This window comes from Idiotropiscis lumnitzeri, unplaced genomic scaffold (assembly GCF_059441095.1).
Source record: "Idiotropiscis lumnitzeri isolate Australia: NSW breed Sydney's pygmy pipehorse unplaced genomic scaffold, RoL_Ilum_1.0 HiC_scaffold_150, whole genome shotgun sequence".
Classification (NCBI taxonomy): domain Eukaryota; kingdom Metazoa; phylum Chordata; class Actinopteri; order Syngnathiformes; family Syngnathidae; genus Idiotropiscis; species Idiotropiscis lumnitzeri.
Window position 1 is genome coordinate 372501 of NW_028283688.1, and position 15000 is coordinate 387500.

General features: G+C 58.5%; 1 non-coding gene across 1 annotated transcript in view; it reads left to right on the top strand.

Moving 5' to 3' along the window:
* The first annotated feature begins 14793 nt into the window (after positions 1-14793).
* The window catches only part of LOC148315041 (18S ribosomal RNA), a 1933-nt gene continuing 1726 nt past the window's right edge, over positions 14794-15000 (top strand). Inside the window, exon 1 of the ribosomal RNA XR_015841351.1 lies at positions 14794-15000. This exon is cut by the window's right edge and continues 1726 nt beyond it. This is a non-coding gene — a ribosomal RNA (18S ribosomal RNA).

The following is a 15000-nucleotide window of genomic DNA, read 5'->3' on the forward strand; positions in this document are numbered from 1 at the left end:
GGTGGGCCGTTTAGGTGACCAGGGGTGGGCCGCTTAGGCGACCAGGGGTGGGATGTTTAGGTGACCAGGGGTGGGACGTTTAGGTGACCAGGGGTGGGCCACTTAGGCGACCAGGGGTAAGGGGTTTAGGCGACCAGGGGTGAGACGTTTAGGCGACCAGGGGTAAGGGGTTTAGGTGACCAGGGGTAAGGGGTTTAGGTGACCAGGGGTAAGGGGGTTAGGCGACCTGGGGCTGGAGAGGAGCACCTTCCCCGGGCACAGGCAGGGAGCGAGCGCCCACCCCCAGCTCCATCGCTCCGGGGGTAATAGGCCGGCGTCTGCCACACTTAGCCCGGAGAGGAGCACCTTCCCCGGGCACGGGCGGGGAGCGAGCGCCCCCCAGCTCCATCGCTCCGGGGGTAATAGGCCGGCGTCTGCCACACTTAGGCCGCAGAGGAGCACCTTCCCCGGGCACGGGCGGGGAGCGAGCGCCCCCAGCTCCATCGCTCCGGGGGTAATAGGCCGGCGTCTGCCACACTTAGGCCGCAGAGGAGCACCTTCCCCGGGCACGGGCGGGGAGCGAGCGCCCCCAGCTCCATCGCTCCGGGGGTAATAGGCCGGCGTCTGCCACACTTAGGCCGGAGAGGAGCACCTTCCCCGGGCACGGGCGGGGAGCGAGCGCCCCCAGCTCCATCGCTCCGGGGGTAATAGGCCGGCGTCTGTCACACTTAGCCCGAATAGGAGCACCTTCCCCGGGCACGGGAGGTGCCAAGCGGCCCCTAAGTCTACCCTCATGGAATCTCCGGAGGAGGAGGGCGGGCGTGTGTCACACTTGGCCCGAATAGGAGCACCTTCCCCGGGCACAGACGGTGCCAAGCGGCCCCTAAGTTTGCCCTTATGGAAGCTCCGGAGGAGGAGTGCATGCTGTGTGACAGTGAAGCCGAATAGGAGCACCTTCCCCGGGCACAGACGGTGCCAAGCGGCCCCTAAGTTTGCCCTTATGGAAGCTCCGGAGGAGGAGTGCATGCTGTGTGACAGTGAAGCCGAATAGGAGCACCTTCCCCGGGCACAGGCGGTGCCAAGCGGCCCCTAAGTTTGCCCTTATGGAAGCTCCGGAGGAGGAGTGCATGCTGTGTGACAGTGAAGCCGAATAGGAGCACCTTCCCCGGGCACAGGCGGTGCCAAGCGGCCCCTAAGTTTGCCCTTATGGAAGCTCCGGAGGAGGAGTGCATGCTGTGTGACAGTGAAGCCGAATAGGAGCACCTTCCCCGGGCACAGGCGGTGCCAAGCGGCCCCTAAGTTTGCCCTTATGGAAGCTCCGGAGGAGGAGTGCATGCTGTGTGACAGTGAAGCCGAATAGGAGCACCTTCCCCGGGCACAGACGGTGCCAAGCGGCCCCTAAGTTTGCCCTTATGGAAGCTCCGGAGGAGGAGTGCGGGCGTGTGTCACACTTGGCCCGAATATGAGCACCTTCCCCGGGCACAGGCGGTGCCAAGCGGCCCCTAAGTTTGCCCTTATAGAAGCTCCGGAGGAGGAGTGCATGCTGTGTGACAGTGAAGCCGAATATGAGCACCTTCCCCGGGCACAGACGGTGCCAAGCGGCCCCTAAGTTTGCCCTTATGGAAGCTCCGGAGGAGGAGTGCATGCTGTGTGACAGTGAAGCCGAATAGGAGCACCTTCCCCGGGCACAGACGGTGCCAAGCGGCCCCTAAGTTTGCCCTTATGGAAGCTCCGGAGGAGGAGTGCGGGCGTGTGTCACACTTGGCCCGAATATGAGCACCTTCCCCGGGCACAGGCGGTGCCAAGCGGCCCCTAAGTTTGCCCTTATAGAAGCTCCGGAGGAGGAGTGCATGCTGTGTGACAGTGAAGCCGAATATGAGCACCTTCCCCGGGCACAGGCGGTGCCAAGCGGCCCCTAAGTTTGCCCAAATGGAAGCTCCGGAGGAGGAGTGCGGGCGTGTGTCACACTTGGCCCGAATAGGAGCACCTTCCCCGGGCACGGGCGGTGCCAAGCGGCCCCTAAGTTTGCCCAAATGGAAGCTCCGGAGGAGGAGTGCATGCTGCCTGACAGTGAAGCCGAATATGAGCACCTTCCCCGGGCACAGGCGGTGCCAAGCGGCCCCTAAGTCTACCCTAATGGAAGCTCCGGAGGAGGAGGGCGGGCGTGTGTCACACTTGGCCCGAATAGGAGCACCTTCCCCGGGCACAGGCGGTGCAAAGCGGCCCCTAAGTCGGTAAAGGTTGAAATAAGTAAATAAATACAAAAAGGACGAGGGGGGAAAAAAAAAGGCAAAAACGTATAAAATTCCCCCATTCATTTCAATGGGCTCGGCCGAATTGGGCTTGCGGGACCGCCGAGGGCACGCCGGAGGGCGGTTGAGTCGGTAAAAGTTGAAATAAATGAATAAATACAAAAAGGACGAGGGGGGGGAAAAAAAAGGCAAAAACGTATAAAATTCCCCCATTCATTTCAATGGGCTCGGCCGAATTGGGCTTGCGGGACCGCCGAGGGCACGCCGGAGGGCGGTTGAGTCGGTAAAAGTTGAAATAAATGAATAAATACAAAAAGAACGAGGGGGGGGGGAAAAAAGGCAAAAACGTATAAAATTCCCCCATTCATTTCAATGGGCTCGGCCGAATTGGGCTTGCGGGACCGCCGAGGGCACGCCGGAGGGCGGTTGAGTCGGTAAAAGTTGAAATAAATGAATAAATACAAAAAGAACGAGGGGGGGAAAAAAGGCAAAAACGTATAAAATCCCCCCATTCATTTCAATGGGCTCGGCCGAATTGGGCTTGCGGGACCGCCGAGGGCACGCCGGAGGGCGGTTGAGTCGGTAAAAGTTGAAATAAATGAATAAATACAAAAAGAACGAGGGGGGGAAAAAAAAGGCAAAAACGTATAAAATTCCCCCATTCATTTCAATGGGTTCGGCCGAATTGGGCTTGCGGGACCGCCGGGGGCACGCCGGAGGGCGGTTGAGTCGGTAAAAGTTGAAATAAATGAATAAATACAAAAAGAACGAGGGGGGGAAAAAAGGCAAAAACGTATAAAATCCCCCCATTCATTTCAATGGGCTCGGCCGAATTGGGCTTGCGGGACCGCCGAGGGCACGCCGGAGGGCGGTTGAGTCGGTAAAAGTTGAAATAAATGAATAAATACAAAAAGAACGAGGGGGGGGGGAAAAAAGGCAAAAACGTATAAAATTCCCCCATTCATTTCAATGGGCTCGGCCGAATTGGGCTTGCGGGACCGCCGAGGGCACGCCGGAGGGCGGTTGAGTCGGTAAAAGTTGAAATAAATGAATAAATACAAAAAGAACGAGGGGGGGAAAAAAGGCAAAAACGTATAAAATCCCCCCATTCATTTCAATGGGCTCGGCCGAATTGGGCTTGCGGGACCGCCGAGGGCACGCCGGAGGGCGGTTGAGTCGGTAAAAGTTGAAATAAATGAATAAATACAAAAAGAACGAGGGGGGGAAAAAAAAGGCAAAAACGTATAAAATTCCCCCATTCATTTCAATGGGTTCGGCCGAATTGGGCTTGCGGGACCGCCGGGGGCACGCCGGAGGGCGGTTGAGTCGGTAAAAGTTGAAATAAATGAATAAATACAAAAAGAACGAGGGGGGGAAAAAAAAGGCAAAAACGTATAAAATTCCCCCATTCATTTCAATGGGTTCGGCCGAATTGGGCTTGCGGGACCGCCGGGGGCACGCCGGAGGGCGGTTGAGTCGGTAAAAGTTGAAATAAATGAATAAATACAAAAAGAACGAGGGGGGGAAAAAAGGCAAAAACGTATAAAATCCCCCCATTCATTTCAATGGGCTCGGCCGAATTGGGCTTGCGGGACCGCCGAGGGCACGCCGGAGGGCGGTTGAGTCGGTAAAAGTTGAAATAAATGAATAAATACAAAAAGAACGAGGGGGGAAAAAAAGGCAAAAACGTATAAAATTCCCCCATTCATTTCAATGGGCTCGGCCGAATTGGGCTTGCGGGACCGCCGAGGGCACGCCGGAGGGCGGTTGAGTCGGTAAAAGTTGAAATAAATGAATAAATACAAAAAGAACGAGGGGGGGAAAAAAAAGGCAAAAACGTATAAAATTCCCCCATTCATTTCAATGGGCTCGGCCGAATTGGGCTTGCGGGACCGCCGAGGGCACGCCGGAGGGCGGTTGAGTCGGTAAAAGTTGAAATAAATGAATAAATACAAAAAGAACGAGGGGGGGGGAAAAAAGGCAAAAACGTATAAAATTCCCCCATTCATTTCAATGGGCTCGGCCGAATTGGGCTTGCGGGACCGCCGAGGGCACGCCGGAGGGCGGTTGAGTCGGTAAAAGTTGAAATAAATGAATAAATACAAAAAGAACGAGGGGGGGAAAAAAAAGGCAAAAACGTATAAAATTCCCCCATTCATTTCAATGGGCTCGGCTAAAATGGGCCTGCAGTACTGCCGAGAGGCCGCCGGAGGACGCCCTAGTAGGCAAACGTTGATCCCCACACACGAGGGGTCAGTTAGGCGACCAGGGGTAGCGTTTAGGCGACCAGGGGTAGCGTTTAGGTGACCAGGGGAAGCGTTTAGGCGACCAGGGGTAGCGTTTAGGTGACCAGGGGTAGCGTTTAGGCGACCAGGGGTAGCGTTTAGGCGACCAGGGGTAGCGTTTAGGCGACCAGGGGTAGCTTTTAGGCGACCAGGGGTAGCTTTTAGGCGACCAGGGGTAGCGTTTAGGCGACCAGGGGCGTTGCAGTTCCGCCGAATTGCATTAGGGGCGCTGCAGTAGGCAAACGTTCTTCCCCCCTAGTCAGAGGGTCATTTGCCTACTTCCCAGGTTTACCCGGGTTTTCCAAAACACCTGGGGCACATTTTCAGGGATCACGTTTTTAGAAACAAAAATATTCATAATTTCTTCTAAGTCCCCTTTCCAGCGGGGAACTTTGAAACATTGTATCCGACCACTGAAGGCTGTTGGCGGGCACGGCGCGGCAAACAGCCCGCACTCAGGCATGGAGCTCCGGGGAAAGTTGCCTAATTTCTTCTAAGTCCCCTTTCCAGCGGGGAACTTTGAAACATTGTATCCGACCGTGGAAGGCTGTTGGCGGGCACGGCGCGGCTCATAGCCGGCCCTCAGGCACGGAGCTCCGGGTGAATTTTCACAAATTTCTTCTAAGTCCCCTTTCCAGCGGGGAACTTTGAAACATTGTATCCGACCGTGGAAGGCTGTTGGCGGGCACGGCGCGGCTCATAGCCGGCCCTCGGGCACGGAGCTCCGGGTGAATTTTCACAAATTTCTTCTAAGTCCCCTTTCCAGCGGGGAACTTTGAAACATTGTATCCGACCGTGGAAGGCTGTTGGCGGGCGCGGCGCGGCTCATAGCCGGCCCTCGGGCACGGAGCTCCGGGTGAATTTTTACAAATTTCTTCTAAGTCCCCTTTCCAGCGGGGAACTTTGAAACATTGTATCCGACCGTGGAAGGCTGTTGGCGGGCACGGCGCGGCTCATAGCCGGCCCTCGGGCACGGAGCTCCGGGTGAATTTTCACAAATTTCTTCTAAGTCCCCTTTCCAGCGGGGAACTATGAAACATTGTATCCGACCGTGGAAGGCTGTTGGCGGGCACGGCGCGGCTCATAGCCGGCCCTCGGGCACGGAGCTCCGGGTGAATTTTACAAATTTCTTCTAAGTCCCCTTTCCAGCGGGGAACTTTGAAACATTGTATCCGACCGTGGAAGGCTGTTGGCGGGCACGGCGCGGCTCATAGCCGGCCCTCGGGCACGGAGCTCCGGGTGAATTTTTACAAATTTCTTCTAAGTCCCCTTTCCAGCGGGGAACTTTGAAACATTGTATCCGACCGTGGAAGGCTGTTGGCGGGCACGGCGCGGCTCATAGCCGGCCCTCGGGCACGGAGCTCCGGGTGAATTTTCACAAATTTCTTCTAAGTCCCCTTTCCAGCGGGGAACTATGAAACATTGTATCCGACCGTGGAAGGCTGTTGGCGGGCACGGCGCGGCTCATAGCCGGCCCTCGGGCACGGAGCTCCGGGTGAATTTTCACAAATTTCTTCTAAGTCCCCTTTCCAGCGGGGAACTTTGAAACATTGTATCCGACCGTGGAAGGCTGTTGGCGGGCACGGCGCGGCTCATAGCCGGCCCTCGGGCACGGAGCTCCGGGTGAATTTTCACAAATTTCTTCTAAGTCCCCTTTCCAGCGGGGAACTATGAAACATTGTATCCGACCGTGGAAGGCTGTTGGCGGGCACGGCGCGGCTCATAGCCGGCCCTCGGGCACGGAGCTCCGGGTGAATTTTACAAATTTCTTCTAAGTCCCCTTTCCAGCGGGGAACTTTGAAACATTGTATCCGACCGTGGAAGGCTGTTGGCGGGCACGGCGCGGCTCATAGCCGGCCCTCGGGCACGGAGCTCCGGGTGAATTTTCACAAATTTCTTCTAAGTCCCCTTTCCAGCGGGGAACTTTGAAACATTGTATCCGACCGTGGAAGGCTGTTGGCGGGCACGGCGCGGCTCATAGCCGGCCCTCAGGCACGGAGCTCCGGGTGAATTTTTACTAATTTCTTCTAAGTCCCCTTTCCAGCGGGGAACTTTGAAACATTGTATCCGACCAAAGGAAGGCTGTTGGCGGGCACGGCGCGGCTCATAGCCGGCCCTCAGGCACGGAGCTCCGGGTGAATTTTTACAAATTTCTTCTAAGTCCCCTTTCCAGCGGGGAACTTTGAAACATTGTATCCGACCAAAGGAAGGCTGTTGGCGGGCGCGGCGCGGCTCATAGCCGGCCCTCGGGCACGGAGCTCCGGGTGAATTTTACTCAATTCTTCTAAGTCCCCTTTCCAGCGGGGAACTTTCAAACATTGTATCCGACCACTGAAGGCTGTTGGCGGGCGCGGCGCGGCTCACAGCCCGCCATCAGGCACGGAGCTCCGGGGAAATTTGCCTCATTTCTTCTAAGTCCCCTTTCCAGCGGGGAACTTTCAAACATTGTATCCGACCAAAGGAAGGCTGTTGGCGGGCGCGGCGCGGCTCACAGCCCGCCCTCAGGCACGGAGCTCCGGTGAAATTTGCTCAATTCTTCTAAGTCCCCTTTCCAGCGGGGAACTTTGAAACATTGTATCCGACCGTGGAAGGCTGTTGGCGGGCACGGCGCGGCTCATAGCCGGCCCTCAGGCACGGAGCTCCGGGTGAATTTTCACAAATTTCTTCTAAGTCCCCTTTCCAGCGGGGAACTTTGAAACATTGTATCCGACCGTGGAAGGCTGTTGGCGGGCACGGCGCGGCTCATAGCCGGCCCTCGGGCACGGAGCTCCGGGTGAATTTTCACAAATTTCTTCTAAGTCCCCTTTCCAGCGGGGAACTTTGAAACATTGTATCCGACCGTGGAAGGCTGTTGGCGGGCACGGCGCGGCTCATAGCCGGCCCTCGGGCACGGAGCTCCGGGTGAATTTTACAAATTTCTTCTAAGTCCCCTTTCCAGCGGGGAACTTTGAAACATTGTATCCGACCGTGGAAGGCTGTTGGCGGGCACGGCGCGGCTCATAGCCGGCCCTCGGGCACGGAGCTCCGGGTGAATTTTCACAAATTTCTTCTAAGTCCCCTTTCCAGCGGGGAACTTTGAAACATTGTATCCGACCGTGGAAGGCTGTTGGCGGGCACGGCGCGGCTCATAGCCGGCCCTCAGGCACGGAGCTCCGGGTGAATTTTTACTAATTTCTTCTAAGTCCCCTTTCCAGCGGGGAACTTTGAAACATTGTATCCGACCAAAGGAAGGCTGTTGGCGGGCACGGCGCGGCTCATAGCCGGCCCTCAGGCACGGAGCTCCGTGTGAATTTTTACAAATTTCTTCTAAGTCCCCTTTCCAGCGGGGAACTTTGAAACATTGTATCCGACCAAAGGAAGGCTGTTGGCGGGCGCGGCGCGGCTCATAGCCGGCCCTCGGGCACGGAGCTCCGGGTGAATTTTACTCAATTCTTCTAAGTCCCCTTTCCAGCGGGGAACTTTCAAACATTGTATCCGACCACTGAAGGCTGTTGGCGGGCGCGGCGCGGCTCACAGCCCGCCATCAGGCACGGAGCTCCGGGGAAATTTGCCTCATTTCTTCTAAGTCCCCTTTCCAGCGGGGAACTTTCAAACATTGTATCCGACCAAAGGAAGGCTGTTGGCGGGCGCGGCGCGGCTCACAGCCCGCCCTCAGGCACGGAGCTCCGGTGAAATTTGCTCAATTCTTCTAAGTCCCCTTTCCAGCGGGGAACTTTGAAACATTGTATCCGACCGTGGAAGGCTGTTGGCGGGCACGGCGCGGCTCATAGCCGGCCCTCAGGCACGGAGCTCCGGGTGAATTTTCACAAATTTCTTCTAAGTCCCCTTTCCAGCGGGGAACTTTGAAACATTGTATCCGACCGTGGAAGGCTGTTGGCGGGCACGGCGCGGCTCATAGCCGGCCCTCGGGCACGGAGCTCCGGGTGAATTTTCACAAATTTCTTCTAAGTCCCCTTTCCAGCGGGGAACTTTGAAACATTGTATCCGACCGTGGAAGGCTGTTGGCGGGCGCGGCGCGGCTCATAGCCGGCCCTCGGGCACGGAGCTCCGGGTGAATTTTTACAAATTTCTTCTAAGTCCCCTTTCCAGCGGGGAACTTTGAAACATTGTATCCGACCGTGGAAGGCTGTTGGCGGGCACGGCGCGGCTCATAGCCGGCCCTCGGGCACGGAGCTCCGGGTGAATTTTCACAAATTTCTTCTAAGTCCCCTTTCCAGCGGGGAACTATGAAACATTGTATCCGACCGTGGAAGGCTGTTGGCGGGCACGGCGCGGCTCATAGCCGGCCCTCGGGCACGGAGCTCCGGGTGAATTTTACAAATTTCTTCTAAGTCCCCTTTCCAGCGGGGAACTTTGAAACATTGTATCCGACCGTGGAAGGCTGTTGGCGGGCACGGCGCGGCTCATAGCCGGCCCTCGGGCACGGAGCTCCGGGTGAATTTTTACAAATTTCTTCTAAGTCCCCTTTCCAGCGGGGAACTTTGAAACATTGTATCCGACCGTGGAAGGCTGTTGGCGGGCACGGCGCGGCTCATAGCCGGCCCTCGGGCACGGAGCTCCGGGTGAATTTTCACAAATTTCTTCTAAGTCCCCTTTCCAGCGGGGAACTTTGAAACATTGTATCCGACCGTGGAAGGCTGTTGGCGGGCGCGGCGCGGCTCATAGCCGGCCCTCGGGCACGGAGCTCCGGGTGAATTTTTACAAATTTCTTCTAAGTCCCCTTTCCAGCGGGGAACTTTGAAACATTGTATCCGACCGTGGAAGGCTGTTGGCGGGCACGGCGCGGCTCATAGCCGGCCCTCGGGCACGGAGCTCCGGGTGAATTTTCACAAATTTCTTCTAAGTCCCCTTTCCAGCGGGGAACTATGAAACATTGTATCCGACCGTGGAAGGCTGTTGGCGGGCACGGCGCGGCTCATAGCCGGCCCTCGGGCACGGAGCTCCGGGTGAATTTTACAAATTTCTTCTAAGTCCCCTTTCCAGCGGGGAACTTTGAAACATTGTATCCGACCGTGGAAGGCTGTTGGCGGGCACGGCGCGGCTCATAGCCGGCCCTCGGGCACGGAGCTCCGGGTGAATTTTTACAAATTTCTTCTAAGTCCCCTTTCCAGCGGGGAACTTTGAAACATTGTATCCGACCGTGGAAGGCTGTTGGCGGGCACGGCGCGGCTCATAGCCGGCCCTCGGGCACGGAGCTCCGGGTGAATTTTCACAAATTTCTTCTAAGTCCCCTTTCCAGCGGGGAACTTTGAAACATTGTATCCGACCGTGGAAGGCTGTTGGCGGGCACGGCGCGGCTCATAGCCGGCCCTCGGGCACGGAGCTCCGGGTGAATTTTTACAAATTTCTTCTAAGTCCCCTTTCCAGCGGGGAACTTTGAAACATTGTATCCGACCGTGGAAGGCTGTTGGCGGGCACGGCGCGGCTCATAGCCGGCCCTCGGGCACGGAGCTCCGGGTGAATTTTACAAATTTCTTCTAAGTCCCCTTTCCAGCGGGGAACTTTGAAACATTGTATCCGACCGTGGAAGGCTGTTGGCGGGCACGGCGCGGCTCATAGCCGGCCCTCAGGCACGGAGCTCCGGGTGAATTTTCACTAATTTCCTCTAAGTCCCCTTTCCAGCGGGGAACTTTGAAACATTGTATCCGACCGTGGAAGGCTGTTGGCGGGCACGGCGCGGCTCATAGCCGGCCCTCGGGCACGGAGCTCCGGGTGAATTTTCACAAATTTCTTCTAAGTCCCCTTTCCAGCGGGGAACTTTGAAACATTGTATCCGACCGTGGAAGGCTGTTGGCGGGCACGGCGCGGCTCATAGCCGGCCCTCAGGCACGGAGCTCCGGGTGAATTTTCACAAATTTCTTCTAAGTCCCCTTTCCAGCGGGGAACTTTGAAACATTGTATCCGACCAAAGGAAGGCTGTTGGCGGGCGCGGCGCGGCTCATAGCCGGCCCTCGGGCACGGAGCTCCGGGTGAATTTTACTCAATTCTTCTAAGTCCCCTTTCCAGCGGGGAACTTTCAAACATTGTATCCGACCACTGAAGGCTGTTGGCGGGCGCGGCGCGGCTCACAGCCCGCCATCAGGCACGGAGCTCCGGGGAAATTTGCCTCATTTCTTCTAAGTCCCCTTTCCAGCGGGGAACTTTCAAACATTGTATCCGACCAAAGGAAGGCTGTTGGCGGGCGCGGCGCGGCTCACAGCCCGCCCTCAGGCACGGAGCTCCGGTGAAATTTGCTCAATTCTTCTAAGTCCCCTTTCCAGCGGGGAACTTTGAAACATTGTATCCGACCAAAGGAAGGCTGTTGGCGGGCACGGCGCGGCTCATAGCCGGCCCTCGAGCACGGAGCTCCGGGGGAATTTGCCTCATTTCTTCTAAGTCCCCTTTCCAGCGGGGAACTTTGAAACATTGTATCCGACCAAAGGAAGGCTGTTGGCGGGCACGGCGCGGCTCATAGCCGGCCCTCGAGCACGGAGCTCCGGGGGAATTTGCCTCATTTCTTCTAAGTCCCCTTTCCAGCGGGGAACTTTGAAACATTGTATCCGACCACTGAAGGCTGTTGGCGGGCGCGGCGCGGCTCACAGCCCGCCATCAGGCACGGAGCTCCGGGGAAATTTGCCTCATTTCTTCTAAGTCCCCTTTCCAGCGGGGAACTTTCAAACATTGTATCCGACCAAAGGAAGGCTGTTGGCGGGCGCGGCGCGGCTCACAGCCCGCCCTCAGGCACGGAGCTCCGGTGAAATTTGCTCAATTCTTCTAAGTCCCCTTTCCAGCGGGGAACTTTGAAACATTGTATCCGACCAAAGGAAGGCTGTTGGCGGGCACGGCGCGGCTCATAGCCGGCCCTCGAGCACGGAGCTCCGGGGGAATTTGCCTCATTTCTTCTAAGTCCCCTTTCCAGCGGGGAACTTTGAAACATTGTATCCGACCAAAGGAAGGCTGTTGGCGGGCACGGCGCGGCTCATAGCCGGCCCTCGAGCACGGAGCTCCGGGGGAATTTGCCTCATTTCTTCTAAGTCCCCTTTCCAGCGGGGAACTTTGAAACATTGTATCCGACCACTGAAGGCTGTTGGCGGGCACGGCGCGGCTCATAGCCGGCCCTCGGGCACGGAGCTCCGGGTGAATTTGCCTCATTTCTTCTAAGTCCCCTTTCCAGCGGGGAACTTTGAAACATTGTATCCGACCGTGGAAGGCTGTTGGCGGGCACGGCGCGGCTCATAGCCGGCCCTCGGGCACGGAGCTCCGGGTGAATTTGCCTCATTTCTTCTAAGTCCCCTTTCCAGCGGGGAACTTTGAAACATTGTATCCGACCACTGAAGGCTGTTGGCGGGCGCGGCGCGGCTCACAGCCCGCCCTCAGGCACGGAGCTCCGGGGAAATTTGCCTCATTTCTTCTAAGTCCCCTTTCCAGCGGGGACCTTTCAAACATTGTATCCGACCACTGAAGGCTGTTGGCGGACGCGGCGCGGCTCACAGCCCGCCCTCAGGCACGGAGCTCCGGGGAAATTTGCCTCATTTCTTCTAAGTCCCCTTTCCAGCGGGGAACTTTCAAACATTGTATCCGACCACTGAAGGCTGTTGGCGGGCGCGGCGCGGCTCACAGCCCGCACTCAGGCATGGAGCTCCGGGGAAATTTGCCTCATTTCTTCTAAGTCCCCTTTCCAGCGGGGACCTTTCAAACATTGTATCCGACCACTGAAGGCTGTTGGCGGACGCGGCGCGGCTCACAGCCCGCCCTCAGGCACGGAGCTCCGGGGAAATTTGCCTCATTTCTTCTAAGTCCCCTTTCCAGCGGGGACCTTTCAAACATTGTATCCGACCACTGAAGGCTGTTGGCGGACGCGGCGCGGCTCACAGCCCGCCCTCAGGCACGGAGCTCCGGGGGAATTTGCCCCCTCATTTCTTCTAAGTCCCCTTTAGGCGACCAGGGGTTGACAATTTAGGTGACCAGGGGTTGACAATTTAGGCGACCAGGGGTGACTTTTAGGCGACCAGGGGTGAGGTTTAGGCGACCAGGGGTGAGGTTTAGGCGACCAGGGGTAGCGTTTAGGCGACCAGGGGCGTTGCAGTTCCGCCGAATTGCATTAGGGGCGCTGCAGTAGGCAAACGTTTTTACCCCTAGTCAGAGGGTCATTTGCCTACTTCCCAGGTTTACCCGGGTTTTCCAAAACACCTGGGGCACATTTTTAGGAACCACGTTTTTAGAAACAAAAATTCTTCTATGTCCACCTCCGTGAAAGAAATTGCCCAATGGTTCCCGCGGAAGAGAGCTGCCAGGCGGACGCATACTGCAATAACGGCCGCCCTGGCGCTCTGGTGGATGTTATCCTCGAAATTTCTTCTATGTGCCCATTCCAGCGGGCAACTTGCGAACAATGGTGTCCGACCATGGAAGGCTGTTGGCGGACGCGGCGCGGCTCACAGCCCGCCCTCAGGCACGGAGCTCCGGGGGAATTTTCCCCTCATTTCTTCTAAGTCCCCATTCCAGCGGGGAGCTTGCAAACGTGGTATCCGACCACTGAAGGCTGTTGGCGGGCACGGCCCCACCAGCGCAACACGGCACTTCCTATGACTCGGGTCCGACGCAGGAGGAGCGGTCCTCCCGGCCCCGCAACACGGCACTTCCTATGACTCGGGTCCGACGCAGGAGGAGCGGTCCTCCCGGCCCCGCCACACGGCACTTCCTATGACTCGGGTCCGACGCAGGAGGAGCGGTCCTCCCGGCCCCGCCACACGGCACTTCCTATGACTCGGGTCCGACGCAGGAGGAGCGGTCCTCCCGGCCCCGCCACACGGCACTTCCCATGACTCGGGTCCGACGCAGGAGGAGCGGTCCTCCCGGCCCCACCACCGCCACACGGCACTTCCCATGACCCGGGGACCGACGCAGGAGGAGCGGTCCTCCCGGCCCCACCGCAACACACACAACCACTGACCGATTGGCAATCATGACCCGCCATCGGAGGGCCCCTGCCGGCCCCGGCCTCGCGCCGGGGTGTTCGGGTGGACGGTTCCTTCGGCCTGCGGGTCGACCTCTGAGCGTTGGCCGGCACCGCAGCACCGCAGCACACACATAACCACTGACCGATTGGCAATCATGACCCGCCATCGGAGGGCCCCTGCCGGCCCCGGCCTCGCGCCGGGGTGTTCGGGTGGACGGTTCCTTCGGCCTGCGGGTCGACCTCTGAGCGTTGGCCGGCACCGCAGCACACACACAACCACTGACCGATTGGCAATCATGACCCGCCATCGGAGGGCCCCTGCCGGCCCCGGCCTCGCGCCGGGGTGTTCGGGTGGACGGTTCCTTCGGCCTGCGGGTCGACCTCTGAGCGTTGGCCGGCACCGCAGCACACACATAACCACTGACCGATTGGCAATCATGACCCGCCATCGGAGGGCCCCTGCCGGCCCCGGCCTCGCGCCGGGGTGTTCGGGTGGACGGTTCCTTCGGCCTGCGGGTCGACCTCTGCGCGTTGGCCGGCACTTCCCTACCGTTACCCACCCCACCCCTGGGGTTGTGACAAAACGGCACTTCCTATGACTCGGGGTCCGACGCAGGAGGAGCGGTCCTCCCGGCCCATCTCGCACCCACACCCTGACATGTACTGCACCACACCAACCACTGACCGATTGGCAAGCATGACCCGCCATCGGAGGGCCCCTGCCGGCCCCGGCCTCGCGCCGGGGTGTTCGGGTGGACGGTTCCTTCGGCCTGCGGATCGACCTCTAGCGCACCAACCAGCGCGAAACCGCTTTCGTCGCGAGACCGAGACGACCCTGTCGCGTGCCCGTCGGCCACACGGGCCCAGAGATGTCCTACACGGGAGTTCCGCCGCGCTCGCGGGTGCCCCGCCACGAGAGGGGTGCGGGAGCCCAGGCCCGCGTCAGCCGAGCGGTCCTTTCCGAAAAAGCATGTTTCTCAAACCCTACCGGCGTCTGTCAGAAGACGCCGCCTCCGAGTGCGTGTTGCGGTCGCGGGCGTGCGGGCGGCTCCGGCTCCCTCCCGCGACTGACCGCCACGCGGTAACGCGGCCTCTACGGACCGAGTACATACCGAGGCCCAGCCGACTTCCTCACCGCGCACGGGGGCTGAATCGGTAACGGAAATTTCGGTAGCCCACGTCCGAAAAAAATGAATGAAAGAAACGAGGGAGGCTGGGGTGCCGCCGGGGGTAACCCCGCGGGAGGCCGTCTCCCGCGGGCGCCGCCCGGTCCCCGCGCCCGGCTCCCCGCTCAGCTCCGGTTCCAATGCAAGAAACACAGACCGCCGGACGCGAGGGCTACCTGGTTGATCCTGCCAGTAGCATATGCTTGTCTCAAAGATTAAGCCATGCAAGTCTAAGTACACACGGTTCCGATACAGTGAAACTGCGAATGGCTCATTAAATCAGTTATGGTTCCTTTGATCGCTCCACCGTTACTTGGATAACTGTGGCAATTCTAGAGCTAATACATGCAAACGAGCGCCGACCCGTCTCCGCGGGGACG